Source organism: Lynx canadensis, chromosome D2 (assembly GCF_007474595.2).
Source record: "Lynx canadensis isolate LIC74 chromosome D2, mLynCan4.pri.v2, whole genome shotgun sequence".
NCBI classification, from domain to species: Eukaryota; Metazoa; Chordata; class Mammalia; order Carnivora; family Felidae; genus Lynx; species Lynx canadensis.
This window is the reverse complement of record NC_044313.2, coordinates 78,469,581-78,478,681: the sequence shown is the minus strand read 5'-3', so window position 1 is coordinate 78,478,681 and position 9,101 is coordinate 78,469,581.

Sequence of the window (9,101 nt, the reverse complement as noted above, 5' to 3'; positions counted from 1 at the left end):
TATGGAAACAGGGAGACAAATTGGAAGGCTACTGCAATAGTCCAAGCGAGAGTTAATGATGGCTTGGAACTGGGGCAGTGGGAGCAGTGGAGGTGGAGAAAATACTCAGATTCAATGGAGAAAGTTACCATGAATTCAAATGGAGTGAGCACCGAGAAGAGCAGCTTGGGAGGAAAATCCAGTGTTTGTTCTAGATGTGTTGATTTTGAGACACTCGTTAGAGAATTCTCTCCACCAAGGCTCTGCCGGCAACCGGAACTCACTCTAGGGATCCCAAACAGAAGAAGAAATGGTTACACAGGTGGCGGAATTTCCAGGAAGCCAAACAGGGTTTGCACAAGCCCCGCAGAGACCAGCGACAGCAGGCAAGGCTGAGGCATTATCGGGGGAAGACAGTGTCGCCAGAGACCGGAGGTTCCTGCGTCGAGCAGTAGTCTCTGCCAGAGACACTTCCAAGGCCGAGAGAGGAGAACCACACATCCTGTGGCTTTCCCTGGCTCCCGCCCTCCGGTCTCCCACCAGTCCCTCCTTAGGCTCAAATGCAACCTGACGCTGGCTGACCGAGGACCCTAAGAAATGCAGGCTGCAGGGATCAGACCCCTCACCCTCCAAGACACAGAGCAGAGGACGGACAGAGAACGGTTCCAGAGACAAACTGGCAAAGATCAGCACTGGCGTGTACACATCCAGTGTTCAAAGTCAAGTCCCAGGCTGGAGATTTAACGTGGGAATAATCTGCTTATAATGGTGTTTAAAGCCCCGAGGCTGTATGAGGTCTCCCAGAGAGGAAGCATAAATAACAGAAAATAACATAGAGACTCAGAAGATACGAAAGCTGAGAAGAGGGCACCTGGGTGGCTCAGTCGGGTGAGCGTCTCATTTCACCTCAGGTCCATGGTCTCACGGTTCACGAGTTCGAGACCCGTATCGTGCTCTATGCCGTCAACATAGAGCCTGCTCCAGATCCTCTCCCCCTCCTCTGCTCCCCCTCCTCCGCTTGCACCTCTGTCTCTCTCAAATAAACGAATAAACTTTTTAGAAAAAACTGAGAAGACAGTGAGGTTGGAGAATCGCGTTGGATGTGAACCAAGTCAAGAGAGAGATTGACTGGCCCACACTTGAGCACTGAAGAATGAGCATCACATTTAGCAATATTTCTGTGTCAGACGTTGCGCTAAGCCCTTTACGCAGAGTATCTCCTTCAACCGTCAAAACTACCTCCATAACCCCATTTTACAAGTGGGTAAATGGAGGGTTAGAAAGGTTCAATATATGCCTCAAGTCACAAGGTAGAGGGTAAAAGCGGTCCGAGACGCAGCCAGGCAAATTAAGTCCAGGTTTTTTCATCCATAAACAAACAAACAAACAAACAAATATCCAACCACGAAGCCCCTTCATCCAAGTAAGGGAGGATTTTCCCCACTTTCTGCTTTGGGCCATTGTAAGCCACAGTGACTGGCAGATGACCCATACATTTAGTATAAAGAGAAAGCTTTACAGAAGAAGCAGGTGCAAGGTGGTGTGTGTTGTGTGTGTGTGTGTGTGTGTGTGTGTGTGTGTGAGAGAGAGAGAGAGAGAGAGAGAGAGAGAGAGAGAGAGAGAGCAAGCACTCCAGTGATCTACCAAGGGTTCCTCTCAAGTCCTGGGCTGAGTATTACCCAGAGTCTGTATGTGAAGAAACTACACTAGACCAGGGAAAAAGACACCTGAGAGGAACAATAGGAAAATCCCCCAAGTTTACGAAGGTTGAGACTAGTTCAGGCGATACCGGACCAGAAGGGAAAAACCTTATAATATAAAGACACTTGGCAGTGGACTCAGAAGATATTATTGCCTCAGCATGGGGCAAAATATCCCTAAGTAAGCCTGCTTAAAGGTAAGAGTCCTGAAAGAGACCCTCGGTTGATTTTCACAAGACAGCACGGTGGGGAAGGAACCATCTTTTTGACAAATGGTGTGGGAACAACTGGATGGCTCCACGCACAGCAGTTAACCTCCACCCTTACCTCACAGCGTACACAAAATTAACTGGGGGCACCTGGGTGGCTCCGTTGGTTAAACGTCTGACTTTTGGTTTTGGCTCAGGTCACGATATGACAGTTCGTGAGTTTGAGCCCCCACCTGGGCTATGCCGGCAGTGCAGAGCCTGCTTGGGATTCTCTCTCTCTCCCTCTCTCTGCCCTCCTGCTCATGCTCTCTCTCTCTCTCTTCTCAACATAAATAAACTTTAAAAAAATTAACTCAAAATGAACCATCGCCATAAATTTGAAATTTATGGGGAGATCAGGGAAAATATTGGGTTTGCCAAAAGGATTTCTTAAACAGAACATAAAAAGCACAACCCATGAAGGAAAAAAAAATTAACAAATTGGACTTCTTCAAAATAAAAAACTTTTTCTATTTCAAAAAATACTTTATAACTGCAGTGAGATTCTGCTTCATATCCACTAGGATGACTATAATAAAAAAGACAGAGGGGTACCTGGGTGGCTCAGTTGGTTAAGTAACCACCTCTGGATTTCAACTCAGGTCATGATCTCGCGATTCGTGGGATCGAGCCCCACATCAGACTTCTTGCTGACAGTGTGGAGCTGCTTGGGATTCTCTCTCCCCCTCTCTCTCAGGCCCTCTCCCGCTCATGCTCACTCTCTCTCTCAAGATAAATACAAATAACCTTAAAAGAAACTTAAAGAAAGAAAGAAAGATAATAATACACGTGGAAGAGGATGTGGAGAACACAAAGCAGGCTGGGATATAAGATGGTCGGCTGCCTCAGAAGACAGCCTGTAGTTCTTCAAAAGGCTCAATAAACATACAGTTGCCATATGACCTAGCAATTCCCATCCTGTGTATACACCCGAGGGAAATGCAAACTCGTGCTCACGTAAAAACCGTCCACAAATGTTCATAGAAGTATCCCTCAGAGCAGCCAAAAGGTAGAGACAGCGCAATGCCTACCAGCTGATGAATGGGTAAATGTGATCTATCTCTACGCTGGAATATTATTGCATAATAAAAACAAATGAATGTCTAATGCATGCTATGACATGGATGAACCCTGTACACATGCTGAGGGATAAAAGCCAGTCACACGCACCAAAAAGGGAAAATAACTCCGTTTACATGAAATGTCCAGAATCGGCAAGTCTATCCCAACAGGAAGCAGATTAGTGGTTGCCTCGGGCTGGTGGGGGCAGGGATTGGGAGAATGTGGGTTGATGGCTAAAGGTTGTGGCTTTCTTTTTGCTGTGATGAAAGGGTTCTAAAATTAATTGTGGTGTTCGTTGCACAACTCTGTGGATAAACTGAAAGTCATTTAATTGTACATTTCATAGAGTGACTTGTGTGGTACATGAATTACACCTCAATACACTGTTTTTAAGACTTTATAAAAATGATAAGGTATACTTGTTACAATTTAGTAACAGTACTAAAAACCCAGTCAAAAACGGGCAAAAGGTTTGGACGTGCCACCAAAGTAGATACGTAGATGGCAAATAAACACGTGAAAATATGCTCACCATCATTAGTCATCAGGGAAATGCAAATTATAGTCATGATGAGACACCACTACTCTACCCACCAGAATGGCTAAAATTAAAAAGTGTAGACATCCAACTCTTGGTTTTGGCTCAGGTCATGATCTCACATATCATGAGTTCAAGCACGAGTCAGGCTCTGAGCTAACAGCTCGGGGCCTGCTTGGGATTCTCTCTCTCTCCGTCTCTCTCTGCCCCTCCCCTGCTCATGCTCTCTCTCTCTCTCTCAAAATAAATAAACATTAAAAAATAATGATGGGGCGCCTGGGTGGCGCAGTCGGTTAAGTGTCCGACTTCAGCCAGGTCACGATCTCGCGGTCCGCGAGTTCGAGCCCCGCGTCGGGCTCTGGGCTGATGGCTCGGAGCCTGGAGCCTGTTTCCGATTCTGTGTCTCCCTCTCTCTCTGCCCCTCCCCTGTTCATGCTCTGTCTCTCTCTGTCCCAAAATAAATAAAACGTTGAAAAAAAAAAATTAAAAAAAAAAATAAATAATGAATATTGATACACATAGCACATGTATGGCTCTTAAAATATTATGTTGAGGGAAAGAAGACAAAAACAGTACACACTGTAGGATTTCCTTGTAGAAAATTCTAGAAAATGTCAATTAATCCACAGTGACAGAAAGACTATACTGGTTGCTTGACAGGGGAGTATCTTTGGAGAAGAGAAGAGGTTGGATTCCAAAAGGGCACAAGCAAACTTTTAGAGGGAATGTATTTATTATTTTGATTGTGGTGAGGGTTTCACAGCCATGCACATATGTCAAAACTCATCAAAATGTACTCTTTAAATGTGTTGTTCAGCCTAACCTTCATCAGTTGTACCTCAACTGGACCTGTTTAAAAAGCTTGAATAGCGTCGATTCACTGAGCTCTTGCTATGTGCCAGATACTAACAGTTTACAGAAACTAACTTCTTGAATCATTAACCACTTAGCACTTAACAGTAACCCGTTCTCGTTGTCTTCTGAAGGCCAGGCGCCCTCCTGGGCGTCCAGGATTCAGAAGTAGACAACACCTGCCCCTTCCCTCAGAGTAGAGTGCAGGAGGCGAGGAGGGTGGGAAAACTGGAACCTCAGAGCAGGAAGGTCCAACTCTCCTAGCCCAGCTCTCCTGGCCTGTGGTCAAGAGTTTAGGTACCATATGGAGAAAGATAGGCTGAGTCTTCGGCCCTTAGAACTCAGAATGGTGTCTCTCCCTTCATGGACAATAGGTGGCAGAAGATCCCCCAGAAAACTGGTTCTACATTTGGGACTCACACAGGGAGGTCCTGTCCCATCCGGTGCTTAGGGCCTTAGGGTCTCACAGGCCTTTGGCCCTGTTTTCTCCACCTTTTATCCCTACACAAGTTTCAGGGCTGAAGGTTCCAGGGGACTCCACTTCTCTGTGCTCAATAAATTCTAGTGACTGTCCCACATCCCAAAAGGAGGGCATTTAAACATATCTCGTTTTGTTCTGTCTCTGAGAAGATGCTTCTTGGTAGGCAATGGATACTACCAAATGAAGTAGGTTTGGGGGTGAGGGGAAGGAGCTGTCACGGAGAATCGATGGAGTTTAGGAATCCGGAACACCCCAGGCTTTGACCTGAGAGGGCAGAATCGAGCTCTGCCTCTTCCTTTTCCTCATTTGGGCTTTCCAGTTAGTTCCAGCACAAAAAGCAAATGGTGGCTGGCAGTGGCACATTCCAGCACCAGAAGAATTTCTGGAAACGAATGTACAAGGAGCCATTGATTCCCAGCACACAACTGCCTTTGATTCCAATTAGTGACATTTGTAGATACCTACTAAAGACCATCCCCAGCTGAGGGCACTAAAATGAATGAGTCCAAGCCTTCGGTGCCTCAGTAACTTGGCATGATGCCTAGTCCAGAGGTCAGATCCAAAAGCCTGCAGATATGTTTCATCTGCCAACATAGCTGGTATAGAACATAGGATGTTCTAGAAATTTGAATTAGTGGATACCAATGAAAAATCAAAAGAGCTTGCATAAAAATCTATCACTCTGGCTTCTCTTAAAAAATGTAAAAAACCTTATATCTTCTATATCTCATCTATGATATGCCTTCGCCGGTCCCATATCCTGTACCCCCAGCCTGTCAACTTGGTGAGCATCTAGCCATCTTCGAAGATTTGGTTCAAGCAATCCCTTCTCAAGAAAATCTGTTTCTCCACTTCACATGCTCCTTATCTCACCCCAGATACACCAGTTCCAGATGAGTCTGTCAACAACAAATTGTTAAAATAAAACACTGGTCAAAATCAATATTCTGAGTAACTGATATTTTTCTCATGCTTTAGTAACTTGGTGGACACCGTGCATCTTTTAGTAATTTTTGTTCACTTTTCAGCTGTTTCTGGGGCCTTTCCTTGCCTCAATTTCTTCGGCTGTAAAATGGGGGATTATCAGAGTCCTCATCTACTAGGGCTCTTAAGAATTTTTAAAGGAGTTATACATTCCCATGTCTTATATTTTAAAATACATAGGAAGTGTTTAAACTTTGTCTGGAAAATAGTAAGTAATCATTCGTTATCAGTTGTTATTTCTGTCTTTCTATTACATAAGTACTATTCTTGTAATTCCACAAGTAACCCAAGTTAATTGAAGCAAAAAACAGAAAATGAGAATAAGTAAAACAAACAAAAATCTACAATAATCTCACTAAGAGAAAAACGTTGGTAACATTTACTATCTATCTCTCCAGATCTATTTCCTGCATACATGATTATATTTTCCCAGAATGAAATACTTTATATATAACATTTTATACCCTAACTTTTGGGGATTGTGTGTGTGTGAGTGTATGTGTGTGTGTGTGAGAGTGTGTGTTAGTTCTAATTTATTTTGACTTAATCAGGTCATCTGATTTTTCTGGACATATCTCTGAGATTTAAGTACGATTTATTTCTAGGGTCCTGTCTAAAAGTAAACTTAGGGAAAATACAAGTTTACAGTGTTGCCTCTGGCCAGAGTCATGCAGCCTTAGTTACGGTTAAAGAACCGTGTAAATTGCCTCAGGAATAATATAAAGTTCGCCTCCCCAAGAATCTGTGGACTGCTGTTCTGCCTGAAGTTAACACAATGTGCAGTTTTCAAGAAAAGCATAATAGCAGTTTGCAGGTTAGTAAGAGTCACAGGATGTAGCACTTCGGCCCTTGTGCCCACAGATGACATCACTGGTGCAGTCGGCTAAGAATGTTTTGCAGGTCCAGGGCCCTGAAGCAGGACGACCCCCTCACTACAATCACACCCAAAGGAACAAGATGACCAGAGAAAGAAAATATTACAGCTGACCTAACCTCTCATCAGTCAGCATGATCCAAGGCCGAGACCCTTACCCTGAACTTTCACCCTTTAAAATCCCCTGTTTGTTAGCCTTCCGGGAGTTCAGAGCTTTGAGCATTAGCTCCCCGTTCTCCTCGCTGGAGCCACACCAGGAGCCTATCCTGCTTCACCACCAAAGCACTGTGTCAGTTTTTCCATTAGCTAGCTGCTCATCGGCTGGACAGCTCTCGCTTGGTTTAGTTACAAGAGTAGCCAAAAAGTAGCAATGACCTAAATGTTCTTCAACTGACGAATGGGTAGATAAAAATGGGATGTATCCATACAATAGACAGATATCGGGTAATATATCCATCTACAGTGTGGACAAACCTTGAAAACATGCTAAGTGGAAGAAGCCATTCACAGTTACACATATTGTCTAATTCCATTTATAGAAAGAGAAAGTAGATTCCCAGCTGGCAGGCGCAAAGGCAAGGAGGATATGGGCAGTGAGGGCTCATGGGTACGGGATTTCTTTGGGGGATGACGAAACTGCTCTGGAATTCAACAAATCAGATAGTGGGACTGTTGTACCCCATACCATTTAGTGACTCTATGCCAAACCACTGAACTGTGCACTTGAAAGGGGTGAATGTTACGGTCTGTGAATTACATCTCAATAAAGCTGCTAAAAACCATGTGTGAGCTGAAGCAAACTGGTGTCAGAAAAATTTGAGCTGTGATACACATCAGGGTGTAGCCTGGCGGTTTATCACTTTTACGAATCTGGGGGACTCTAAGTTTGTGGTTTCTATTACAATTTTCCATTCCTTCTTAGTTTAGCCACCAGCAGGTCTTTTTATTTTTTAACATAATTTATTGTCGAGTTGGCTAACATACAGTGTGTATAGTGTGCTCTTGGTTTTGGGGGTAGATTCCCTTGATTCATCACTTACATACAACACCCAGTGCTCATCCCAACAAGCGCCCTCCTCAAGGCCCATCCCCCATTTCCCCCTCTCCCCCGCCCCCCATCAACTCTCAGTTTGTTCTCTGTATTTAAGAGTCTCTTATTGGGGGCGCCTGGGTGGCTCAGTCGGTTGAGCGTCCGACTTCGCTCAGGTCACGATCTCACGGTCCGTGAGTTCGAGCCCTGCATCAGGCTCTGTGCTGACAGCTCAGAGCCTGGAGCCTGCTTCAGATTCTGTGTCTTCCTCTCTCTGGCCCTCCCCCCGTTCATGCTCTGTCTCTCTCTGTCTCAAAAATAAATAAATGTTAAAAAAAAAAAAAAAGAGTCTCTTATTGTTTGCCTCCCTCTCTGTTTGAAACTTTTTTTTTTTTTGTTTACTTCATCACAGAGAAGGGACAATAGAGCCAAGCCCTAAAGGAAATGGGTAAGCTAGCCCTGTAGACATTGGGGTGGGGGTGGGGGTGGGGGCATTCCAGGCGGAGACCTGGCAGGTGCAGAGGCCTGACTGCCCCAAGCATGTTCCATCCAGGGGGCCAATGAGGCGGAGGAGGAAGGTAAGGACATGGGGAGGCCACCGTGCATGACCTCATAAATCCTTGTGAGAACTTAGGCTTTAACTAATTTGAAAATGTTTCCAGGGGAGGAGCCAAGATGGTGGAACAGCATGGAAGTTTTTTCGTGCATCTTGCATCCATGAAACACAGGCAGACCAACACTAACCCATCCTACACACCTAGAAAACTGATTGGAGGAGTCACACAACAATCTGCACAACCTGAACCACAGAATTCAGCAGGTATGCGGTGCGGAGAAGTGAACTTGGGGAGTGAGAAGTTACAGGAAGGGAGGTGCTTTCGCAAGAGAGAGAGGACAGAGACTGCGGGGGGGGGGGGTGAGAATACGGGAAAAGCACCCCTCCTCAAAAGCAGCTGGAGAGAAAGTGGAAAATTGGAAACAGCCACAGGGACTAAACTAAAAAGGGAAAAAGGAGAAAGGAGAGGGTTTCAATTCCATTAACACTGTAAACAAGGGGGACGCAAAGGCTGCAACTCCGCAGCTCCCTACCTGGTGGTGCTCTGGTGAGAATGGCGAATCCCCAGGAGCAGAGTGGGGTCCGGGAGGTTCTCGGGCCACACGGGGAAAATTGGTTCCACTGCTGGAAGGACACTTGGTGGAGACGGTTGAAGCCACCTGGTCCGGGCAGACCCCAGAAAACGGCCACATTCGCTGGGGCTGGAACAAGGTCCTTAAGGCTGAAGTCTGGTGCCAGTGTGTGTGTGATTTTCCATAATCCCTGAAAAGCACCTGCTACACCATCTCGAGAACTTT